This window comes from Strix aluco, chromosome 8, assembly GCF_031877795.1.
Source record: "Strix aluco isolate bStrAlu1 chromosome 8, bStrAlu1.hap1, whole genome shotgun sequence".
Classification (NCBI taxonomy): Eukaryota; Metazoa; Chordata; class Aves; order Strigiformes; family Strigidae; genus Strix; species Strix aluco.
The window spans coordinates 29,696,976-29,723,089 of record NC_133938.1 but is presented as its reverse complement, the minus strand read 5'-3'; the positions used below and the strand labels follow the sequence as shown (position 1 = coordinate 29,723,089).

At 47.7% G+C, this 26,114-nt stretch overlaps 1 long non-coding RNA gene across 1 annotated transcript; it reads left to right on the top strand.

The window, feature by feature from the left end:
• The first annotated feature begins 24,029 nt into the window (after positions 1-24,029).
• LOC141926247 (uncharacterized) lies at positions 24,030-25,777 on the top strand. The gene is made up of 3 exons (XR_012624076.1): positions 24,030-24,517; positions 24,826-24,910; positions 25,649-25,777. It is a non-coding gene; the product is annotated as an uncharacterized LOC141926247 (long non-coding RNA).
• The last annotated feature ends 337 nt before the right edge of the window (positions 25,778-26,114 follow it).

Below are 26,114 nucleotides of genomic sequence, written 5' to 3'. Positions count from 1 at the left end.
ACAGTGATCCTGAGCAGCCAGGTAGCCTGCCTTTTCCTCTCTGCTGTTGGTTTCCTGGTGATGGTGGGTATGTAGGGCAAGGATGGGAAGACGTCAGAGTTCAGATCTACTTTAAGGGTTGAGCTATCCCTTGCTGCTGCAAGTCTGCTGGGACAAGGGAGCAGAACATGCTGTATATGAAATTGTCCTTGGAAAACTGTTCTTGCTGAAGGCTGCACAAAACCACTTTCATGCTCCCTGGAAGAAGCACAGATGGTGCCAAACGGAGCCTGCCAAGGAGCAAGTCCCATTGTCCCAGTCACCTGTGGTTCTGCTGTGACCTCTGTCACTGTCTCTCTCTTTCCCCTGGAGAGCTCAGAGCAATGCGTGGCTGAGCCTCCCTGCTCTGCAGAGAGGTGGGGGCTGTCCAAATGGGTGTGCCCTGGCTCAAATAGCCCTTGCAATTAGTGCCAAACAGGTCTAAGCAGAGACTGGAGCCTGCTGTGGTGAGACGTGTCAGGAGATGCAGCAGCAGAACCTTGGGGACCCCTTTTTTCAGTCCCCAGCCTGGATGAGACAGAGGTCCTGAGGAGTAAGCAGGATGTGGCCCTACCGTTAAAGATGCTTTGAAACAAGCAAACACATGGGTGGGAAGGCAATTTGTGTTGCAGGGCAGATTTAATTCCTGGTATTTTATAACCCGAGTGCCTGACTTTTACAGATGTGGTTTTACTATCCCCTCCCATCTTAATAGCTATTTTATAAATATTATTATGAAGAAGTCTTGGTGGTAATGCTAAAGGGAAGCTGGGCTTTGTTTTATCTGAATAGTGCTTGCTTCCAGCTTGGGATAAGGGCTGTAACGTTGCGGAATGAAGCTGAGCTGGAACAAAAGCAAGTCTATTCATTAACTTAAATCGTAGTAATTTTAGCATGACCCAAGAGGAGCCTGGTGAATCTAACCCTCTATTTTCCCACATCCTTCCTAGCAAGTGCCTTTCTAGCTGAGGTTTGAGAGCTGACTCACTTCTAGTCTAGAGTGAAATCTGGGGTGGGTATTTTTTTTTTTTCTTTAAGATTAGAGTCAATACTGTTACAACAATTGCTGTGGAAAGAGAAATGATTGTCATTGTCGATTTTGATGTGTAAAAGCTGAATTTAAGTTGTCCACTTACCAATTTCCTAGTTATTAGATTTATTTTTTTGCTATGCTTAGTCACAGATCTCTGTAGCTGCTGCCACCCACCTGGGGTAGCAATCACAGCTGAGACCTTGATTGCTCAATCCCTTATGATGTTAGTGACTCTTTTATAGGGACATGCCCTCAGTTTTTGGAGGACTCTGTATTTTGTGGTGGGGATGAGAGGTCAAACTGAGACCTAGGGGAAGAGAGGTGCAAATGACTGCCCAGGGTGGACTGAAAGGGACCTGTTATTGCCAAGGCAGGTGAGGAGTCCTGGCCCCTGGCCTCCTGCAGTGTGACCAGGCTTGCTAAGAGACCCTGGACCTTTCCACCACCATGGGCCAAAGCCAGAGCTCAACTTCCCTTGGCCGGTTTTTATTGTTGGAGGTTGGGTGTAGGGGGGTGTGTTGGTTTTCTTTTTTCAGAAGCAGCTACAGTTGTAAAGATGAGTGGACAGAGGAACATCTCAGAGGCAGAGGACTAGAGGGTTAGGAATGCAGGGTGGTCACGGGTATCTCTGCTTTCTGCCTGCTTTCTGTGTCTCAGTTTCTCAGTCTGTAAAATGGGGACAAGGAGGCTGATAGCTTACATAAGAGCTACTGGCATGCACTATTTTGTAAAGGCTCTGAAAAAACCTTCTGGATGGCAAAGCACAATGGGAGCACAGACAGCCTCATCACTCAGACAGCAAACTCCTACGTGTGAAAACGTGAGCCGGGAGTTTGACGTATCTGCTACCCAAATGCTAGCAGGTGATGAGCAGATGGGGCCGCCAGGCGCTTGTCTGAGGTCTGCCTGAGCAGAAGGTGGAGGGGGAGTGGGGATCTGAGCACCGGGGCTTTTTTTTGGTGTGTTGTTAATAGCTGACACGTGGTTCTCACCAAAGATGTAAAAATAGAAGCCGTTGGCTTGCGCGGGGCTGTGGCACGGCACTGCTTTATCTGGGAGTTTGGATGTCATGCTCTCCTGGTTATTTATAGGCGACAGGCAAACCTTGGGAGAAGGACGAGAAGAACAAAACGTGGGAAATGCTTCACGTGATGGTTTTGGGCCATGGTGTTGCTTGCTGGGCTGCGGGGGCTGTGAGTTCTGGTGCCTCTGTCAATCCTGCAAGGACCAACACGGGGAGGGGAGTCCCTTTTCAGACGGTCTTATCTTTCTGATCCATGTGCGTGACCTGTCTTGGAGATGATGTGGATTTAAACACACAGGGGAAGAGACAAGGGTGGATTGAGGGAGTTTATGAAGAGCTCTGCAAAGGGCAGAGCCAGCACACAGCTAAATCAATATGTTTTGTTTTGGGAGTGGGGATCTGCTTTTCTGGTGGGTAAACCAGCAGAGCAGTATGTGTACTAGAGGGTTATGTCTTGCTGCAGTCTGGAGTCCTTTATCTGACAGCCTCTTGCCATACCCTCTGTGGTCCCAGTTCTCTTGCACTATGCTACCTGCTATACTTCTATTGAAATCCCAACTATATGCTCCAATGCAGCCCTCATGATGGAAGGTAATTGGGTATTAAAAGCATTGAGACACACAGCCTCAAAATCTGGTTTCCACTGCAGATTCCTCTCCTGAGGCTTTGGAGCTCTACGTGTGTCCATGCTTTTGTCCCAGTGTCACAGTGCAAGCTCAGGAGAAGCTGGATGAGGCTGTGGGGGCAGGATAGCTGGGCTGTTGGATGCATGGGAGCACGGGGCCAGGCAGACGAGAGCCAGCGGTGTGCAGGGAGATGGGGTGGGCGAGCTCCGCTCACAGATCTGTTCGTGAGCTTGCTGGGAGGTAAACTGAGAGGTGCAGGTGGATGGGGGGGGGATCAGTGACCTCTGTTTGCTCAGCCACTGGCCTGTTGCTTCAGCCTGCTCAGCTCCTCTGACACAGGAGAAACCAAGGCAAGAGGGTGAGCCTGAGACTCTAGACACCCTCCTGCCTGGAAACCTGGAGAAACCCCCTGTGCTTCCATGGGAAGGCATCCAGCCCTTCCCTGCCCGTCAAGGGCTGGGAACAAAAACCCCCTCTGGACTTCCCGATGGGATTGTCCCCCTCTCTCCCCTTCCCCACAGCAGCAAGCTGTGGCAGTTCACAAGCCGCTGAGAAATAGATGCCCGTGGGTCCCCAGCGCTGATGTTAATGTGATGAGGAGAGGGGCCAGCACACCTGATGGTGGCTCGGAATGGGAGGCAAATGATTACAGCTGAAGAGGTCGTATACCATTGTAATCCCGAAAAGAAACATTATGATTCATCATTCCTGATGCAATGTCATCTGTTTAATAAAGCCGTAATTCACTCTGTTCTCATTTTTAATGGAGCTATTTAAGTAATGGCGTTGGGTTTTCTCTTTCTCAACCTCCCCCCACTCCCATACTAAGTAGGGTTTGGACCAAGCACTTGAAAAGAGCTATTGGAGCTGAAGACTTTTTTTATATTTACAATATCTTTCAGGCCGTAGCTGAATGGGGTATTATTTATGTCAAATCACTACTTACCCTGAAATATGGGGAGAAGGAAAGCCAACAGCTGGATATGGTAATGAGTAAATAAACCATGTGTCTCTTTAATGATAGGGACATGAATTTGTGCCGCATGGGGAAACGGCCGCCGATAAGATGTCTTTGACTGGGGCTGACCACAGAGCAAGGGCACCCCAAAATTTATGTTGCTGGAGGGCTCCCTTGGCAGCTTGCTGTGAAGAGCGATGGTCTGATGGTTTGGGGTTGGCTTTGCTGCCTGTTCTCTGGGGGCTGTTGTCCATGTGCAGACACAACAGCATTTGCTATCTCTGGCTTGGGGGCACAGCATGATTCTTCCCTCGAAAACCTGGATCTGGAAGTTGTAGTTTCTGTGGATGTCTTAAAAACTCGGGGTTCTTAAAAGAAAAAAACCAGAGGGTCGTTTTGGGAAGAAGTGGTGGGAATGGGAGTGTCTGTGTCCCCAGTCCAGAGTGTGGAGGTGTAATTGTTCTTATGGTCTGCTTTTTTCAGGGTTATTTTCTGTGTGTGGAGAGAAGCATGACTAGGAATGTAAATTTTGAATGCAGGTGTTTGATCACCTACAAGTGACATCAGGTGTCTGTGTCTTCACTAGTGCAGAGTGGCAGGAGTGTTTCTGTCTCTGGGGATGTACTACAAGGGCAAATCCAGGGAGTGGGTGACTGATGCAAACAGTTAAAGGAGAGAGGAGATGCCGAAAGGGATTACCTCAAGACAGCAGAAGGCTGAAGCCTGTCGAAGTAGGTACACCAAGGTTGAACTTCTTTGTCCATTCAGTTTCCTGTGCAAGGGGAAAAGAGGTATTTTCATTTTGTGGCAAATCAGGATTTGTGAAGTTGGTGTAGGGTCAAGCTTGGGACTACAGCCCTCATCCTTCAGTTAAGTTTCATACACCTGGACATATGCAGAGGCTGTGGGGGTTCTCATGGCTGAGCATCCCTCTGTTCTGTGAGCTATACAGACACAGGACAGAAGGTCCCTGTCTCAAAGAGCTGATGCACCACTGGGTGAACACTGATACGTAGCCAAGTGGGCCTATTTCTCTTGAAGTCGGTTGTATGCCTGGCTCTCTGTGCCTGTAAGAAAAATAAGAACTGCCAAATTGGATGGATCATTTCTGATACAGTAAACTCCTCTTGACAGTGGCCAAGAGCAGATGCTTTGGGAGTGTATGAGAGCTGGGCATTTATGGACAGATCCTTCCCATTATGACTACCTGGCTTTTGGCAGCCCTTGATGTAGGGACTGCCCTAAATAAAGGAGTCTCTTAATGTCAAAAGAGAGTTGACTTTCTGCATAAGAATTATTTAACCTTTTGAAATTCATTCGTATGTGTTCACTGTGCATATGGCTTATTGAAAAACCAAGTCATCCCTGCCCTCTACCATAGTCCTTCTGGAAGAGAACCAGAGCTGTAACTTGTTACAGCTCCTTCTAAGATGCTTTAATTTGGTTTGAAAGGGCCCTTAAAAATACTGCATCTTGCCACCCGTAGATTGCTTAGTTGGAAGGCACACATGAAGGCCAAAAGGGTTTTATTTGAGAATGTGCTGTTTTGTCCAGATTTTTTTGCCTAATGCAGAAAGTGAGGTCACTGGTTTTAAGAAGCCACAAATTAAAATAAAAATAACCTCAAGACCTGAACAGTTTTTGTGGTTAGCTGTGCTTTGTATTTTCCCCTAGACATTTTAGATAAACAACAGGGAGTTTCCAACTATCTCTCCTGTTATCATACCAGAAGCAAGAAAGGAAACAAATAAAGAAACTTGAAAAAAACCCCTCATAAGCATCTTAAAATACCCCACACTCAAACCGGTTTCTACTTTAGTGTCATCCGGTGGTAATTTATCACGGTGGAATTAGGCGGATGCGGGAGCGAGCCCTTGGCTCTTTGGAGGAGCCAGGAAAGGCGGAGGGCTGGGAAGGTGGGTCCTGTCTGGAGGAGAATGGTGGTATGTCTTATGGAGGCCGTCAGGCTTCCTGCAGGCCCATCTTACAGGCTGGGTCTCCCATACAGCTCCCACTGGACCTGCATCCTGTTTGGACCGTGGGATTTGTGTTACATGGACCTGAAAGGAAGGCCTGTGGATGTTGTGTGAGGACACTTGGACTCTTGCCCAGCCTGCAGAGGTGAGAGGATGTCTGGTGATGAAATGGTTAGTGAGGTATCATGCGCTATGGGTGGGGACATGGCATTTGGGATAGTTCCTGGCTTTAATATCCCTTTCCTCCCCTTCTTTCCTCATGCTGGTCCTCACTTACAGAATGGGGGTGATGGTTCTCATCTGCCTTTCAGAGGGTTTTAGATCTGACGTGCTCAACAGTGGAGACTTTGGTAGGGGGATTGTTGCCAGTTTGCCTGTAGACATTCAAAATGTTCTTGCTCTTAGTGTAACTCAGTGTAGCTTGGTCTGAACACCTGCACTCATGTCAAATGCCACCTAATTCCACCCACGGTCTTGGTTTGGGCTCAGTGGAGCAGAGGGCTGGTCTTCATTACTCCAGCCCTGTATAAGCAGCTGCTAAGGCTGAATACCATTTGTGAGAGGAAATTGTTTCTGCCTGCCTTTTATGTCTGCACTATCACCTGAGGAGCCCTCGCTGCAAGCTACCAGGGCTGTGTTCACATGGCTTAGAGTGGGAACTGAAACCAGCATGTCTCTCCTAAAACAAATACCAAAAATCACATCTAATGAATGCTGTCAAGAATGTGAAATTTGTGGGTAAATCATAACATTGTCCATGGGGTCAGCAGAGAAGGATAAACTTGCCACTTACAGATGTTCAAGGCAATAAAAATGGCCTGTAAAGAAAAGCCCCTTGTTGCCAGGCAAAGCCACAAGCACAGATTTACGCCGTGCTTGGGGCCTCCTGCTTTCCTGGGAAGCAGGGAAGGGGTTAAGTCTGGAGCCAAGTGCTCAGCTTGCTCTGTATTATGTCCAGGTGGCATGACGTGTGAACAGACGAAAGATAAAAATCGCAGCGGATAAAATCACAGAGGAAATGGCTCTGTCTGAGCCCGGATCACGACGCCTTGCGCTGACCCCACAACCTGAGCTTCATCAGTCAAGTTGTCCTTCCCTTGACTTCTCACCCCATGCTCTGCTGCTGCTGCTACTCCATAAAAGAGGAGGGTGGTGGGAGGAGGGGAAAGGCAGCTCAGCCCGATGACTAAGAGGGTCTGAGGACACGGGTCAAGTTCTTTCTGCTGGAGTCTGGAAGGGAAAGCTGAGTACTCTACCAGACCCTGCTATAAAATGATCTTCCCCATAAAAGGACCGAACAAGTAACCAGGAGGCGAGTGTGGTCCTTGTCTTGCCTTGGCTGGGGATGGGGGTGGTGGAGCAGAGCCAGGCTACTCTGGCTGTCGGAGACCCTCGCTGCTCAGCAGGGAGAGCAGTAGCAATGTTAGGGCCTGGGGCTTTGCTTTTGAAGCTGTAAGATCTGCAACTTGTCTGTCAGTCTGTCCCTTTCCATCCACCCCAGCCAGCTCAGCAGCTGTTAGCTCTGCTGCTTGGAGGTGAGGGAAGAGACCAAACTGTCTTGTGTAAGGACATTGCTGCTGCACTCTTGGTATCTGGTCACCTTTGAGAGAGAGAAAGTCTTTGAGACCTTTAATCAGCCCTGTGTGCATCTCTGAGGGGAATGAAACTCCTCAGTCTCCTTCTTCATCTCAGACAGGTGGCGTTGGTGACAGAAATAGTGTGCCACTGTCCCAGAGCCAGGCAGCCACAGCTGTGGGGAGAGGCCCTCTCCAAGCTGGATCGTGCCTTGCTCTCAAAGGAGCTGTTTGCTGCAGGGGCTGGAGGATGCTGGAATTTGGTCCCTTTGTCTGATCCAAAAGAGCCTAGTTTTTGGGAAGGCCTTCTGGGCACGCTGCATAAGACATCTGTTTTACAGGGTGTTTAGGACGGGGCTCAGCTCAGACTTCCCAGAACTGGGAAAGGCTGGGAAGAGGTTCCCAGTGGTAGCTGGCTGAGTTCCCCTTCTGTAATTATCTTTTGCGACCCTGGGATTTGAGTGTGTTACCAATGACACTGTACTAGGGCAATAAGTGGAAGGGAGTTTTTAGGTGATTAGACTCTGAACTGCTGTGTGCATTAAAAAAAAAACAACAGTGCTTTGTCCTTTCCTGTGGTATAAAGATGCAGGGGACCACAACTCTGGTGGCCTGTGGCTTCATGTCTGTCTGGAAACACGTATTTTCTGTTCAGCTTTAGCTATTTCCCTGTGTATTTTAGTTTAGCTTAGCCTGGTTTAATTGGAATTTATGCACCAGAATAACCATGCTGGTTTAGAGCTGGCACCCCCTGAGTTGCAGGTGGGCTTTGTTTTTAGAGATGCAGAGGTACAGGAGACTACTACTGTCTCTTATTGGGAACAGAGCTATGGCATCAATAGATGCAGGTGCTGAGTGGCCTTCAGTCAAGTTGGGGAGTGTGACTGAGCTTGGGTTAAGCATCTGCTGAGTTAGTCACCCAGTCTGTGTGCATATGAGCCCTGTGGGCACTGAAGGAGCTAATGCTCTGAAGTCAACATATGCCATGCTAACCCATCCCAGGGCTGGGTGCACCTGTGGTGATGCCTGGGGCTCATGGTGGAGAGCAAAGGCTTATAAAGCCCTCTCCTTCCTGGAGCGTTGCTCCCCTGAGGCTTGTGAGGGCTGTTGGCTATTGTCTGTTTTGTCATTGCCTGCTCAGAAGGATGTGCAGTGACAGGGTGAGCACCTCCAGACTGAGATGTGACCTGGTAAAAGGAGGATGAACGTGTCCATTAAAAACTGATTTGGAACTTATTGAGCATCATGCCTCTGTCTTTCCTTGCTATGAGGAAGGTCAGGATATAGTGACTAGACCCTATCTGGGAGCAAAGGTGTGTCTTGGTTTGAAAGCAATCTATTGTGACCTTTGACAGCACATGTAGCAAGAGCAGGTGGGCTCAGAAAATACAAGGACTTCTTTCCTGTCCTGACTGAGAAGGGAAGGGGTAACCCAGGAGCATACACTCTGGTAAGGACATGGGGAATGTCCACAGAAATAGACATGACTTTTCTGGAGGGGGCAAGATGCTTGTCTGTGAGCAAAGCCACCTCCCCATGTGGAGGATTGGGCAGCTGTGTTTCAGGTTCCCAGCAGGCTCCGTAGATCATCTCCTGCTCAGTGAGCAGACGGGGAAGCCCATCTGTGTATGTCTCTGCTCTCGGGGAGGCTGTAGAGCATCACCACTTCTCCTCCCCAGGGAAGGCAGCTCCGTGGCATGACCTCCCACCTGGGGAAACGAGATCAGCAAATGACTCCTAAGTAGCGTGTCCATCACTGTCAAATTGACCATGGATGTCAAGCGTGAATTGGCTGTCCCCGCAGCGCGGCCAGAGCCAGCCCCTTAGCTGGCTGAGTCGAGCTGTGCTGACTCCCCGTGATAGCATTTTAATGTGAGGGATGACAGAGGCCTCCAAGTTAATGTCTGCGGAGAGGTGACAGTTTTGAATGTCAGCCAAAGTGGAAGGCCTGCCTGGAATTTTGCGGAGAGTGAAGAGGATGGGCATGAAATTAGCACAGGCAACCACGTCTGCCAGCAGCCGTGCGGTGCTGAGGCCTGGTGCTCCTGAGAGCTGGCCACCTGAGCGGACCTTCCTGCTTGGACCTCAGACCATGACCTGCATGTCTCCCAACAAGGCTCCTCCCAGGAGTGTCTTCAAGGACTGGAGGGAGGGACTCAAGCCTGGAGCTTACCCTTGCTCTCTTGGGAGGACCACTGGAATGTGGAAATGGTGACAGAAACACCATGCTGGCGATAGGAGATGGAGATAAGATCGGAGCTGAGCTGGTGTCTGCCCACCATTATTAAGAATAATTGGCATGTGTGTTTAGATGAGGCCTGGCTCTCAAGAGCTTGGCTGGCTGCCTGAACGTCCCCATGGAGTCCCACAAGGAAGGCACTCCTGGTGATTAAATCTGATGGCAAAGAGCATCTGAGTAATTCCTAAACAGCTTATTCACAAGAGGGAGTGAAAGCCTCCTGATGCTCATCATGCAGACGAGGAAATGGCCAGTACCAACAAGCCCAGCCCAAATGAGTGGGTATACCTGTCCCCCTTCCCTGATCTTGGGCCAGGCAGCTTGCTTTGCTGTGCCTCAGTTTCCCTGCTCTCCATGGGAGAAAAGGCTGGGTTTCTTTATGGAGAAATGTTGGGGAAAATAAATGGCTCCAGGGTTGCAGAGGTTCTGAAGACTGCAGGTGGGAGGCATTCCTGAAAGGAGACGAAAGCAATGACAAGATACTGAGCACAGCCAAGAGCTAGACTGGATTTATTAAAGAAAAAATGAGGGAGACGTCTGTGGCCAGCTTGATAAATCGTCTCCCCCTCAAAGCTGTATTTCTGTGTTATTGTTTGCCTGCGATGGGATCTTGACAAAGTCTCCCTGGGCTCAGGGGCTAATTGCAGAGTTGACAAAGTTGCAGATCTTCTGTGCTGTTGCCTGAGCTGGGACTGGGCTGAACTGGTTGTAGACTGGCCATTGGGAAACCAGTAATGGGTCTATTTGGTAATGCAACATATGGTACAAAATTCCTTTTTGATCTAGTAGAGCCCAAACCCCTTCAAAAGGTAATTCTATTCACTGGTAACCTTCAAAACAGGGAGAAGAACATATTTCTGTTTGGGTTCCTTATGAGATATTGTCTTTAATGTGCACAAGGATTTTCAGAAACCTGGTGTTGAGTGGCCAGGAAGGTTAGGGAGCAAGATGCTCTGCTATCCTACCTGTAAACTGCATCTATGTTCTTGCTGCAAAAGCACAGGGAGGAGGAAAAAGGTTGGTTGGTTTAACTTCAGCCTCTGTTCCAGCAAGACCACAAGTTTGGGACTCTTGTGTCCTGTTGCAGCCCTGTACACACACACTTTGACTTGAATATTTAGGAAATCACAGCTTTGGTATGAGACCTATGTGAGAAAAATTCCCTCACTCCCAAAACAGGATATTGACTGGGAGCTGTTTAAATAAAAATCTGTCTTGCTAGTTGTATGTAGATAAAGCAGTGTAAGGAATAACAGAAGCTATTGTGTGAATGTGGTTGGCTTGTGAGGAAGAGGACTGTGGCTGTAGTTATGGGCATATCCCTTCAGAGAATGTCTCCTGGGCATTGGAAGGTCCTGGAGACTCCAGAAGCCACTAACACAATCCCTGTGTTGCTGGGATGGTGTTAGAAGTGAATTGTGGCTGCTCTTCTTGCCAGGGATTCACCTCTAGCTGCTGACAAGCATGTGGAAGTGGAGATGATGAAGGCTTTGGCCACCGTTTGCTTGAACAGAGTCCCACTTTACAATTGCACTGGGAGCTGCAGGGTGGCAGTAGGGCAGTTATGCAAAAAACCGACCAGAACTCCTCACAGATGTCAAATATCCATTATATGTTAAACAAACAAACCAACCAACCCACCAAAAACCTGACACACCCACAAACCAAAAAACACTTTCAAAGGAAAATAAAAAATGACTGTGGACTACCTAGTCCTCAGCACCCCAGAAGTTTGTGTTGGCTGTTTTTAGCTGGATGCTGAAATAAAATGGTATTTGTGCTGAGAAAAGCATGCTTAAAATAAGGAAGGGAAAAATGTATAAAGTGAATTTCAAATTTCTTATCTCAAGTGTAATGCTGTCTTTATATGACTGGGCAATTGATTGGAGAAATTCTGGGCTTCGTTTAGCTATTTTTCTTGGTAGCACTTTGACCTCTAAGTATATCCTGGTCTTGACCTTAGTTTTTTTCCAGGGAGACAGCCTTGAAGCAATGCTGCAATTTGCAGGCTGTTTCTTAATTCAAATACATCAAATGCTCGTCCTGCATACACTGAAGTACTGACCCGTGTTGTCCTAGCCAGTGCTTGTCTGCACTTCTCTGTGGCTTCAAGTCTCTTTCTTCAGTAGTGTTGAAGGACACTAGTAAGCTTGTCTCTCCCTGGGGGGATGTGGTGTTTGACCCTCTCCTCTGCACCCAGCACCCAGGTGGCTCTTGCTGTCCCGGTCTTGCTCGGTGGTGGCATGGGAGGGATCTTACAGGGAGGTTCTGGCTCCAGTGCAGCCTATTTAGGTCCACCAGAAGAGTGCCTCTCATCAGCTTGTGGTTTTCGGTGGAGGAGAACTTTCCTGCCATCGCTGTTGCCATGCAGAACACTCATTTTCCTTCCCACCAGTTCATTTTGCACCCAATCCGGAGTCTTGTTAGCTCCTGAAGTATGGGTGGAGGGACTGTGGGAGAAGACCTATGCGGATTAAACTCCCACTTGCTGCCATCTCTGCCTCCTCTGCCGAAAGCTGTGACCCAAGAGCGTTCCTTCTCCTCAAACTCGGGCTACGAGCTAACGCAGAGGAGAGATGTGTGCGGTCGTTTATCCTCCTCATCGACAGATGGGATCCGACAGCTTCTTGCCTTATGCAGTCACAGACTCCACAGCTTGCATCTTTTCCCCTTTTCTGCCAGGAATAACTTTAGGGGGGGCTTTAAAAAATGTTTCATTAATGCTTCTGGAAATGTTGTTTTGTGTGTGAATTGCAGGAGCTATTTACAGTAACTTCTTAAATGAACCTTGTGAAATGGGAATAATTTCACTTTGTGCAAATTTCACAGCCTTTTACTGTTCTGATTTTTTTTTTTTTTTTGACAGCTTCTACATTTTAAAGTTATGGCTTCAGGCCTAAGAAACCCAGTGTCTTTTTGGGCCAGGTGAATTATGAATCAGCCTTGAACTCCCTTCATGGCGTTGAGTATTAATGTGTCCATATTGCAGAGGGTTAGTGACTTAACCAGTGGGTTGAGCAGAGAGCAAAGAGGGGACTTGAGGTCTCCAAGTGTTTAAGGCAGGGCACTATATTCTTTCCCTGCTAGACAGATGGGAGACAGTGAGGCCCATGGACCTTGGAGAAATTAATGGGGCCCTCTGAAAAAACATCCTGCTTGGAAATGAAATGTTAGCCGCAGAGCCTTGCGCTCTGTGTGGCTGTCTTTATTTTTATTGGCCCCTCATCCGTTAAGGTTGTCACCTCCTGCCGTCATCCCAACTTTCTGCGTTGGGAGAAGGTTTGGTGGTAGAGCCCTTCCATGAAGCCTGGGGATACTTGCCAGTTGTGCTGTCTGCATCTCGTTTTAATGGGGGTTGTTAACCAATTATCATCTTAGCTGAAAATACTTGCTGAAAATTTAATTAGAACTGATTGTGTGACGTGTGCTTTTTCTTGGATGGGGAGCTTCAGTGTATGGTAAGGTGGAAGATGGCTTGCTCAGGAACAGAGAACATAGGCTCTGTGGGCAGGCAGCTGGCTTGGATGTGTAATTGAAATGGTGGGTAGCTGTCAGTAGTGGCCAACAGCCCTCACTTTGCAGGACCTCTTGCTGTGGCTGGTGTTTTCCATGGAGTTAGGGTGGGACTGACAGAGCTGCCAGCTCTGACTTGGTCCTGGCCGGTGCCTGACTTGGTGTCCTCACCTGCGATCTGGAGGTGTCACGTCTGACCTCCCCAGCAGCCAGAGGAGCTGCAGATGATCTGGTCTGAGCCACATGTGCAGGGTTTATTGAATTGGGCAAGAAAAACAGAGTCTGCTTTGTCCTGTGACTTGCTGGACTTGGATTTCTGATAGCGAAATATATAGTGAGGAGTCAGGATGGATCCTGCTGCAAGGCTGCATTTGGTTGAATGGAGCCATGTATTTTGTTTAAAGGTTTTGTTAACAGATTTAGTGCTTCTGAAAGATGCTTTGAATGGAGTCCTGTGCAGGCATCTCTCTTCAGATTCTCAAATACAAGCATGGCAAAGAAAAGCATGTCTCTATTTCCCCAGCAGAAGGAGGGCTGCTCCATGGACATGAGCACATGTGACCACAAATTGTGTTGGCCTCTGTTCTTGTAAAAAGCAAAATACTGTGCTGATAACTCTGTTTATCCTGCTAAGTGCTTTTGCTGCTAAAGAGAGGCATGACAATGTAGCAGATGTATTATGTTCTCTTAAGCCCTTTTTAAATATTTTGGACTGGTCATTTTTGTTGATCTTTCCTGATTTATGTGAGTTACCTGCAGATCCTGAGTTTCTGGAGAAAGATGTGTTGGATAATGTTGCAGTCCCTCTTGTTCCCAGCATCCTGAGACTCTTTCCTACCTCCCAAACCAGGCCTGGTGGCTTCAGGTTTTGACTTTTGGTATTTATTGCTCTTCTTCACAGCAGCCCCTCTGGTAAAGCCAAACCTCATCTTGTTGAGCTTGGCTCCTTGGCAAGTCTGAATCTTACAAATTTGTGCAGATTCAGAAGAAAACCAACCATTCGAGGGTTTACAATTGAATTGAAAACCAAAAGGAAATATAGGATTTAATTTTGGATAATTAATAGATTTTTTGATAGGACAATAGCACTGATATTTTTGTTGATATTTAGTAATAGGTGCTGTCACTGAAATGCTTCTTTTGAAATATAATTCTAATTGAATTTGAAGCAAAAGATATTTCAAAATGAGGAAAACTGAACTGCTAGGCTCAGAAATGTTGCAGCTAGACATTTTGATTTTGCAGAATTAAAACATTTCAGTGTGAAGAGCCTTCAATGTGAAGGAGTCGGGAGTGATTTGAAGAAGTATTTCAATGTTACTGAATCTGCATTTCTCCCTGGTTATATACACAGTATGTGTGTATGGTAGTGGAACATTTTTTACCTGCTTCCACAGTAAATGAGTAGGTAGCACAACCCTTTGGTGAAAAGCTGTAGAATTTAAATAGACAAACTGGCAAGTTGTTTCATCTCTGGATACTTTTGCCTGCCAGCAAAAGAGTAATTTTTCACTTGCCCAGCTCAGTCTTTGGCCAAGCCAAGAACTGAAGCTGGGTCTTCCAAGTCCTTGTCCCATGTCCCACGACAAGATCCCTGTCTTTTCTCTTTGTTTGTGGTTTGTGATTAATCGCCCAAGTCTCCTGATATTATTTCTGTTGTGCTCCCTGACTGTATGATTCGAAACTTTATAAACAGGCCATAGCAAATGCATGCGACATACAAAAATATGGGTATTCATCAAAGTAGCACAGCTGCTCCTGAAACAATGGTGCTAAGAAAGCCCATTCATACTAATTACAGCAGCACAAAGAATTGTGTCGCTAAATTTGCTGGCAGGTCCAAAAAATGTTTTGGCTTGACCTGAAACAGTCTCTTTTGGGGAAGAAGTTTTTGGCAAGTTGAAACATTTTAGTTTCACTCCAGAAGAAGCATTTTGTTATGAAGCTAAGTATTTGCTTTAAGTAGCAATTAAGAATTAGAAGATGGAAACATTTCTTTTTAAGTTGAAGTGGAGATTTTTTTTGTCTTTAAGGAAAAAAGTCTTTCTTTGACCACTAACAGTTTGATAAGAAGGAATAAGTGGGTGACCTGTTTTAATAGGGCTGGAATGGTGCTTTTGACAACCTCTTCTCCCAAATCTGAACTCTTCAGCTGCTGAAGGTTTGCCTGACCCTTCTGCAAGCACTCAGGACAAACACCCCACCTGGGGGTCTGAAGCTTGAGGTCGGGCGACCTCTCACTGCTCTGCTTTGCTTCCAGACTGACGTGCTGAGCAGGTAACCCTGGTGCAGCCTGGTAGTTCCTCGTGTGGTGCTGCTTGCTGGGGGCAGAGGACAGGGGAAATTCTCCTCAATGTTGCTGAGCCCAAAAGGAATAAAGTGTAATTACACTCCACGTACTGATATTTCCATGCACTCCTCTGATGGCACTCCAACCACGCAGTAATATTTTCCTTTCTGAAAATAGCATACTGATTTAGTGTAAGATCCTTTAATGTTTAGAAAGTCTGGAAATACATAATTAAGGTATCCAGCCAATTCCCCCTTTTGCCTTGTAATTATTGTTTGTTCATTAACACCCCGAATGACTTCCACCACCCACTCAAGCTTAACTTTGCCCCACAAATCTGTCAAAATAGAGATGCGTATCAACATTGGAAATTGCTATTACGACAGAGGGAACAAACTTCCTTTTTCTCTCAGACGAATCAATTTTCAACATAATTTCACAATCATGCAGTAGGTAGATGGTTTCCTGCTGTACAATCTCTGCCCACCTTTCGCTTCAAAATCTTACCTGCTCAAACCTCCAAGTTCATTGTTGTGTCTTGGATACCTAAAACAGCCCCAAAGAACTGTTCCAATTCGTAACATCCAACATCATATCAGTAAAGACCATTCCCAAAGCTGCCTGGGAGCTGGGGCAGTAAAAAGATGGCAGCCTCACTCCAGACACCTGAATTTAGGTAGGAAAGCAAAATGTTTCCAGCCCACAGCAACTTTGCTGACTTCACCAGGAGCTGCTTTGTTTGTGCAATATGGGGCTCACTGTAGTCCGTGTGAGACGATGGGAAAACTGCATTTCACGTTGTTTCAGTCCCTGCTTTTATTAAGCAGCCATTTGGATGACATATGGAAATTAATGTTATATTTAGGCATGTTCCTGTATGTCCATGAAGACAGTTACAAAACTATTTTTAACTCTAATACTTGTACTAATCCTCCTAAAACTCACTAAGGGGCACTAACTCTTCTCCAGCAGCAGAGGAAAACTCAGTCTGGTCTTTAGGGGGATATTTCTGGATAGGAAGATATTTGCCAGAATAACTCGTTCAGTTCACTGTGGTTCTGCTCTTATCTCCAGTTGCTCTGCCCTTCTTGCCAGCATCCTGCTGGTTCCTTTGGCTTGTGGTACCCACAGCCTTGCTGTAACAAGTCCCAGGACTTGGCAAATGCCTTGAGCTGCTCATGGCTCTGGCAAGCACCAGCAGATGTGTTGCAGAGCGGTTCCAGCGCACATCTGTGTGGAGCTGTCCCTGTAGCAGCCATGTCAAAATCTGGGTTGCCGCTGCTTGTGCATGCCCTGCATGTTGCTCCAGGTGTTTGTTTCCAGTTCCCGGGCTGCACGTACCTACCCACCACACAGAGGTCTCCTGAACACATCAGCTAACAAGCAGCACCTCTTCTCTCTTTCTAAAAAGACTTTCTTCCAACTCTTTATGGCACAGAGAAGCCATAAAGACTGGGTTAACAGCTGACATTGTGGATGGGCCATCCAAGTTGCCAATGGAGATGCAAAAGCACCACTGGAAGCTCCAAGATTGATTTCTTCAGCTTTTGCAGAGACGCCAGAGGCGGTGTGCCAAGATCTCCTGGGACGGCTCCTGTCTGGGGTATTACTGCAGATTCCTGTTCATGAAACCCTTGTTCTAACCCGCTGGAGTATTTTGCATGCTGCAGGATGTTTGCAGAAGGATCTGTACCATGCTTCAGGCATGGCCTCCCCCAAGGGCCAGCGTGTCACAATAGTGTAATTCCTCAGCTTGATCCAGCTGGTGGGTGGGTAGGGAAGGAGGTCTCTGCTCCCCGTGCAGCTCTGTTCAGCAAGTGTCTTTCTGCTGGAATGCCAACCCTGCTCAGGCTCAGATAATCCAGGGCAAGGGCCTCTATTTTTGGCTTTTGGCATTTTGTCTGTTGGGGTGGGGTTTTTTTTTTTTTTTTTTTTTCCCTTGGCATCTTCTGCTGCCCCCATATCATCTCTAGACCTCCCTTGGGAAGCTGCTCTACCTGTGATGGGATGCAGTATGTTGGTTGCATGCTTAAAGCAGCCTCTGCCCCCCTAACTGTGCTGCAGCCCAGCTCTGAGGTGCATGGGCATCCATCCATCCTCCATGGAGTCCTGGTCAGACAGATTTCTTCAGAACAAAGGAGCGAGATTACTTCATCTCCTGGGTGAGGGCACTTCCTTGGTGGTGTGCAGACAGAGATGTGCTTGTCTGGTTCTGCGGCTGTGCTGTGGGCAGCTCTGCTGGCCAGCGTGCGATGATGATTACCTTGCACTTCTGCACTGCAGTGTAGCGATGACTGCAATTTATCAGGCTATTCCCCGGTGGGCTGGATTTGACCTGAACGCTAGAGTGTCTCAGTGCTTCCAACCTGCTCCACTCACGTGGTGCCCACGCCAGCTTTCCTGGAAGGCAGGCTGATCTGGCGGGAACTGCCTGACACATCGCCATCAATGCGTAATAACCTTTATGTAGGGAAAAAAAAAAAAAAGAAAAGAAGAAACAGAAAAAACAACCTTCTGCCCACAATCCCATGGTAACCCTAGCAATATGAGCATTAATTTCCAGAGAGCTTTCTCCTCTGGACAGGGGGGCAGTTAATGGGTTTAGATTATTTGTGGTTATCTGGATTTCAGATTGACACCATAAATATTCAAACTCTGAACCTGGCTGGATGCAGCCGCTGTTGACTTTTGTATGACCTAGCTGGAAACTTTAAATCAGCTGTCGACTTGACTTTCAAGGGAGTGAAATGCTCCAAATCCACTAGATAGCATCTCCTTGGTGTTTTATTACCTCCTGAGAACCTCACTTTGGTTGGGACCCAACTCCAGCCTCCTTTCAGAAAGCAGAGCTTTGTTAGCCTTGCAAAGTCATTAAACCTGCCATGTGGGAATAGGGGTGTCCTACCTTGTGGTAACACACAGGGCTTATTATATAAAACGTACATGATTAATATACAAGTGAAACGAGTCCAGATGCAAGCCTAGCATCGTGTTATTAATAGGCTAACATAGATCTCTATCAATGCTGCCCTCTGTTCTCTAGATCACCCTGGATGCTGCATTTTGGGTGGTGGTGTTTTTTGTTTCTGTTGTTTTTGTTGTTGTGGGTTTTTTTTGTTTTTGTTTTTTGTTGTTGTTGTTCTTTGTCTTTTGAGATCGATGTATGGGATTCTCTGTAGGTACTGAATACATTTTGCTCCCAGTGTACAGTGTGCTGCTGTTCTGGTCAACCCAAGGCTGGTTTGTAAAGTGCTAAGTGAGACGTGACATGCTGTGAGCAGCCGTGAGGATGGTTAGGGCCAGCGGTGCCACGCCAGCGGCCGCAGATTGCTGCACCGGTGCAAGGTGCTCTCTTGCCCGGTGACTGAGAGCAGAGCAGCCGTCCAATGCCAGATTCATCACAGCAAGTGGCGTGTTGAGGGCCACTGTCAGCTTAATGAATGTCACAGCAGCCACCGTGTCAATAAAGGTTACGGCCTTTGCTACAGAAAGAGACCCAAACACCATTTAAGTAATTGCATGGTGGCAGTGAGGGGAGCAGAAGTGACATAGCTGGCTGCTCGACATCTGCATCTTCCTCTGAAGAGCAGGACAGTGCATCCAGAGAGGATGCTCTGAAGAGTCAGAGGTAAAAAAGTTGGGGCCACATGTTTTTCTGGAGTAGACTTGCTGAGAAAGGGGACCTGCAGTGTGTCTGGAGTCAAGACTTCCAACCCTCTGTAGCTCTGTGGGAGATGCTAAAGAGCTCTTTGCCTCTTCTTCCCTCAGTCACCTTGGCCCACCTTTCGAAAGACGCTGAACTCGATTGCCCGTCTTTGAGGCTGGTCTGGTTTCACAGCAGTGCAGGGCACTCAAGTACCAACAGTCATGTGGTGTGAAGGGGTCTCAGGTCCATGCAAAGTGGCCCAAGATAGGAGATGTTTTGAAAATGCAGGGGCTGGCAAGTCTGGGCTGACAGCTTTTAGACTAATTGGTTTGATGGTCTAGTCCTCTAATGTAATGTTTTATTAGGTCCAACAGATTTCTGTTCCAAATTCCCTGGGGAGCTCTCCAAAATAACTGTTCAATGAATAGCTTTTCCCTGCAGCTAAGTGAGAGAGGTGCTGGCAATAGAGAGATCTTGGCAAACCAGCCCGACAAAGACTTGGAAAGGCTCTTAGTCCAACCTTACAGATTATCTCACACCTCCTCCGCTCATCTGGCTCGTACTGGAAGTGAATCACAGGAAATTGGTTGGGTCTTCTTGTGGCCAGGGGTGCCTCCTCTAGGTCTTCAATTTCATCTCCACCTCAGCTGTGAAGGTGCTTCGTCCTGCAGTTCCTGTTCTCCATGCACCGAGATCCCTCTCTGCAGAAGCCCTCAGAGATGTGTGCTCTCCAGGAGACCACGCACAGGGATTTGGGGGTCCCGGCATGGCCATAGCTGTCCTCTCATGTCTCCGGCCCACATGGTGTCTTACACCCCAGCCTGCAGGTAGGCAGTGGGCTCTTGTAGTGACATCTTCTTCCAAGCTTGTTCTTGGTTATGAAGATGTCTGGACTCTCTAACACAGATTTGCATGCCTTGTGCTTTTAATATCATGTATGAGTTGCTATCTGCCGACTAAGATTAATTGAATATGTAAAACAATAGGTGCTAAGAATTAATACAAGGCTTTGTAATACAAGATGACTTTTATTCTGGTTTGAATACTTCACACAGCAGCTATAAGTACATTAGTTTTATTGATCTATATTCATAGAATTATTTAAATGTACCCTCTGGTGCTGAGTGTCAGGGATTTTCCAGTGCTTGCCACTATGCATTTTTCATTAGAGGCTAGCGAAGGCAGATCCAAACTTTGACTGCCCAGGCAAGATTAATTTCATCTTGACAGCCACAGCCAAACACAAGCAGAGTGTGTTTTGAGAGCTGACCACTAACCATGGTCTCACACCACGTACCCCAGAGCAGTTTCCTGAGCTCCCTCCTTGGGCTCTCCTGCATTGTCAGCATTTCAGTGCTGCCAGGGTATGCTGGCTACCAAACATCCTGGCTCCACCAAGGCTTTGCTTCTGCATTTTGTTTTAAAGAATGAAAATGGATCTGTTCCTATATATAGCCAAAACTCTTATATTAAAACCCTGTATGTACTGCGCATACTAAACCTGGCCTGATCTTTCAAGGTCAGATGTTTGGCAGGTGCCAGCTGTCTGTAGCTGGTACAACATTTCTTCCATCCAAATGTGACTGGATTTTCTTTTATTTCATCAGTTTTTTTCCACTTTTGTCTAAAAATACTCAATTCATTTTCTTGCCTTTCTCTAGTGGGGGATTAAAAAAAGAAAAAAGGAGAAAAAAATGCCAACGACTTGAGCATTCTCAAGTTTTTCTTTTAATGGTGTTTGATTGTAGTCACTGGCCGAAGGAAACTGAACTTTTTTTAGTTTACAGGGAAATTGGGATGAAAAGAATTAAACTTCCCAGAGAAAAATGAAATGTGATGGTTTCTAGCATTTAGAAGTGAGGCAAATGGCTAGGCAAGAAAGACAGCTTTCCCACAGGTTTGTCTTGAGGTTGGGTGGGGGATGGGAGCTCTTGTAAACCCCCTTTCCTGCACTGGATTGCTTGTAAAGTCATGGGGAGTCTCTGGTGTCTACTAAGAGGTTGAGCTCATGCTGCAGCCTTTGCTCGAGGGAGGACACTAAGAAGGTGTCTGTCCTTTAGCTGACAGCCCAGTGAAATGAAAGCTATCTGAGTTTTCTATCTCTCCCCTAAATTAGGTTAAAATTAGCTGACAGGTTCCAAAGTGATTGGAACATACAAGCCTACAGTGTAATTGCATAAGCCGCTTTCCTTGGGAACCAAACTAAAAAGCATCAGTATGTTTTACAGCACTTATTATAACAATCATTTTGTGTCTAGTTCAATGTTCGTGGTACAGTCTGAACATGAACTTCAGGAATGCTGGAGGGGTATGTAGCTGATGGGCCTCTTTGGGAGGATGTATGTAGATGTGTGTGTTCTACAGCAGAAAAACATTTGGGATTTGGGAGCCTGGCCCTGCAGAGATGCTCTCGTCAATCTTGCTGATGCGGCTGCGCCTGTTGTTACCTAAAGCCTCTTCTAAATCTGCCTTTGGTCCCTTGGTTGCATCCTCGGGGGTGGAAGAAAAAGCTAACAGGGGATGCTGTTGCCTCTCTGCTGTGTTGTCCTAGGGCTGCCGCTTCCCCACGGGAGGGTTATGGCTCCAGCTCGCATCCTTTCAGGGTCAGGGAGCAGGGTCTCCTCTGGGCCTTACAGCAGAGAAGCGCTTGCCTGGTTCTTTTGCCCTGATTAAGTCAAAGGTGGCTGCAAGGCTGTCCCTGGAGAATGCTATGCCTCTGGGGTCGAGCAGGGGCATGGTTGCTCCTAGCCTTGCTGTGCAGGCAGCCCTCGGGTATGGCTGCTCCCTCCAAGCACGTCCCCAGCTCAGATCCATGTAGGGCTCTATACTGTGTAGGGAGATTGCCTCCAGCGGCTCCCCCCACGGCTCTGTGGGGACTCAGAGGAGGATTTGTGCTTTTATTTTTTTAATGTATTTATTTTTTTTAATAGATGGAGGAGGTAGGCTGGAAACCTCTGGCTTCCCCTTCTCTCCATCGCTCAGCATCCTCCCAGCAGCAGGCCTGGAGGGTGGGTTGGGGCCGGGAGTTAGGGCTGGGCTGAGCATGGCTCTCCTGGTCCAGAGCCCTCCCTTTGCCTTGTGCGGGGTCAGCCGACCCCAGACCCTGTCTCCCAGCACTCAGACCCTGCCTTGTGCTCAGAGAAGGCGGTTTTGGTAGTGGGTTCGTGAACTTTGCTATTTTTTATAGCCACTAGAGGGGGGTCAGAGACTGCTGGCATGGGCTGCCTGCAGCCAGGCTGCCCGGGCTGGGGGCAGCCCAGGTGGGGGGCCTCGGGCTGAGCCCCGCGGTGTGCAGCCTGGCCTTTCCTTGCCCTGCCCGTGGTTTCAGCATCTTTCCCGGCCTCAGTGGGAATTCCTTTGGGAAGGTCAGTGCTGTAAGCCAGGACACGTTGTCTGCATCTACTCTGTTTCCCTCCAATGGGAATGGGGACATGTGTGCAGGGAGCACTGGGTTAGCAGGGAGTCAAGCTGGGGAGTCCTCCTAGCCCACGGTGGATTTATCAGCTCATCTCCAGTAACACTTTGTAGCTTGGGAGCCAACTATTGTCACCCAAATACAGCCGTCTTGCTTGCACACAAGCCTGAAACCACCTGAGGCAGCTCTGTGCAAGGCCCCATCAGGGCTTCTGGCTCTTGGGTGGAAATCCCTCCCTTCCTGCTGTGCTCCTGCATGTCCCAGTAAGGACCGTGCCCTTTGGTTCATGTGAGGTGACTGCGAAATGACAGCGGAGGAAGGACTCTGCATATCCAGCCCAGGGTGCATGGCATCGGCCGTTGGGAAGGGAAGGCACTGAGATTTGCCGAGGAACATCAGGCCGTTGGGATTGCTGGTGCTGGAGCAATTTCAGCTGGCCAGGAGCAAGTCTGTTTATTGTCTCTGAAACCAGACATTCAAGGTGCTGAACTTCCTTTGCTAGCAAAGCTCAGAGCAGTATTTTGTGCCAAGATGAGGAGAGATTTTCAGAACAGTTTTATAACTCATTTTTTTTCCCTTGTGGGCCCCTATATATGATTTTTTAAAGGGGGAGGAAGTGCTGGATTTTCCATTTCTAAGTGTTGTTCTCTAAACTGAGTGATGTGAGCCGTAACACTTGCTAACTTCTAATGGACACCTTGGCAAGACTCAGCCAACTTCTGAAGAGGGAGAAAAGGACAAAGAGTGTCTACGAATGCCCTTAGCAGAGCCCGGCACAACATCAAGAGGGATTTTTCTTTCTGGGAGCAACACAGCTCCACTGCCATTGCATGGTGGATGTTCCTGGTGATTCTGGAGCAGGATTCAAAAGCACATATCTTGACATCAAACCAGTCATCTAAGGTCCCCCATACTTGTTGCTGAGAGCACCCAGCCGCTAACACATCATGGGAATAGTCTGTTCTCTGTGTCACTGGGAAGTGATGGGGACTGGTTGCATTAATGGATGGGAAGAACTTGGCCTCACCACCCCTCAGCCTCCCCACAGCTCTGGGATCATTTTAAGTGTGAGGCTGTGTATTATAAATTATACAGCATTTATAATCAGGAAAACATCTGCTGGGTGCTCTTTCCAGTGGACAGGGCCAGCCAAAGGCTCCAGGACACAATGCGTAGGGGTTGCACCAATCGCCACCTGTCTGCTCCTATAATCGAGTTGATTTTTTATGGTCTTGACATCAGCTTTCAAGACGCATGATCTATGTGTTTATTTAGCTGTCTTTCCTGGCGTCCCTTAGTTTTGAACTCCTGTAAATCCTCCCACAGTTGGATTTCTGCACTTTTCAGAGATTACGTTTCCTGACAGTACATTTCTCCTTCCCCCTCACTTTGGTGACAGCTCAGGCAAGGCTCCAGGGACCGAAGTGTTCAAACCTGGCTCTGGAAAGCTGAGCTCTGACACAGAGTGGGTCTAACTTTCCAGGGGCCAAGCAACTTGTACCAGTGTAAGCAGGAGAGATGGCCCAAACATGCTGTTTTGAGGATAGAGTTCCCCTCCAGGATCAAAATCTGGTCCAGGGGCTGCATCATCCTCCAGGACTTGGTGGCTGGACCATGAGGTGGTCTCCACAAGGGGACCTTGTGCTCAGGTCCTGTCTCCAGGCCAGGAAAGTGAGTGGAGTCAATGTGGTCAGAACAGTAACTTCTTGTTAAAAAGCCCAAATACTGGCTGCTGGGGAGTGAGTTTTTTGCAGCTCTGTTTGTTTGGGTCCCGATGGCCCTTGCTCACTGATGCTCTCATCTTAATAGGAGTTAACCCATGCAAGGACTTCCTGGGTATCCCAGCTCAAATGATTCCCAGAAGGACCTCATTATAAATGCCCTCGTTTTTCACAAAACTATGTCGTCTTTTGTCCTCTTCTTTTGGGGAAGTACAGCTGGCTCTGAACTCTACTGGCTTCCAGATGTGTACAGGTGGACAAATATTTGAATACTACTAGGAAAGAGTATGCAGCAGCCTTTGCTTTTTGTGCTTTTTCCTACCAGCGAAGCAGGGATTGTTGAGAAGAGCTATAGCCAAGAAACCTATCAACTCTATGGGGCACTTTCTACAACCTGTAGCCTTTGACTCCAGTGGCTGGGAGTACATGTCCATGGAACATCCATATGAGTGGGAAGACAATGTGGGCTGATCTGCCTTTCCAGGTGGGCTTTGCGACCACCCTCACTTTCCCAGCTGGTCCTAGCACCCTTTGCTTACTCCTTGTCCGCTTTTGCATTGTCTGGCCTTTTTATCATCACCCTCGCAGGGCTCCTCTGCATGGCCCTCACCCCTCCTGCTGCCTGCCCCAGTTCGTCCTTTCCCTGCTCCGATATGGAGGAGGAGAAGGGTGAGACTTCCAGGATCTTGAGCCATTGTGGCTCTTCCCCATGTGGTGTCTATGCTCCTTGATCCCTACCTCTCTCCCCAAATTTCCCAGCCACCAGTGACCCATGAATTATTTTATTTACAGCAATAATACCTGTAGAAGGAGTCTACTGCTTGACTGTATGCTGAGGCCTTCCCCATCTCTTGGAGAGAATCCCTGACTCCAGCAGGTACGTGCCTTGGTATTTTTCCAAAGCTGATGTGAACTTGTCCCTGGTACAAGTTCACATTTGAGGCCCTCACACTTATGCTTAGTTCAAGTGGCTAAGCAAAAGTTCCCACCCGCTGCTAAACCTGCTTCTGAGCTCTGCTGCTTGCAGCAGCACTCAGTGGTATCCAGGTAAAATGGATTTAAAACTTATACGTATGTCAGGACATAATCTTCCAGGGCCCAGTGGTACCCACGGTTTCACTCACCCCACAGTGGTGATGGTGCTGCCTCCCTGTCAGTGCAATTTAAGAGTCCAGGAGGTACAAAGCTCCCAGTAAGGGTCCATTTATCCATGGGGTTAATTAAAACTTAGTTTTTACCCACTAAGGATCTGACTGGGCATCTGAACATGTAGATAGGTGACAACCCACCTGTATCCATATGACAGCCAGATGTGTTAGCTGTCCGTCACCACAGTGCTTAGGTGGAGAATGCTCTTGCTGCACCCTCATGCTGTGACCTGGCAGCAGCATGCTTTGTGGGGCCATGACTGAGAAACCCCCAGGCACTGTGAGGGAAGCAGAGAGCATGGCCTAGCCAAAGTCTCAGTGCTGGCTTCTCCTCCCCATGTGGTCCTCTCTGACAGGCCCTCTCAGCCATCCTCGTCCAGTTCAGCAGAGGGGGTGAGAAGATTTGATGACTTAGGATGATTTACCCCTCTGTGTAACAAGATGTAAAAGGATCTCTTTCACACTAGGCTGGAAGCTTGCCTTTATGGGCATCTCAAAGCCTTGGCCTTGAATGGAAACCTGTCTCCCGCAGAAGATTGGATACACCTCATCATGACTTGTGCATATTTTTGCCTGCCAGGAAATTGCAGGAAAACAGGTGAAGAAAGATTGATCTGTAGGTCTTAATTTTATGGGCTTGTGTGGAATCCACCTCCCATCAATTTACCAACGGCAGTTAAAAGAGCCAATGTTCTTATCATTCCCCTCATCGTGGCTGGGAATAATCTGCCAAATGAGCTATCCCTTTAGAATGGTGTTATCATGTAGAAGAGTGAAGCGGCTTTGCACCTCTGATGGCTTTGTGGTTATTTATATTGCATTAGTGTCTAGCTGAAGCCTTGGTCTTGTTGCGTTGCTCCTTGGGAGAGAAATATCCCTCTGCAAAATTTCTTCAGGTGGAGCAGGGAATGAAAATGCCCTGGGAGCAAACAG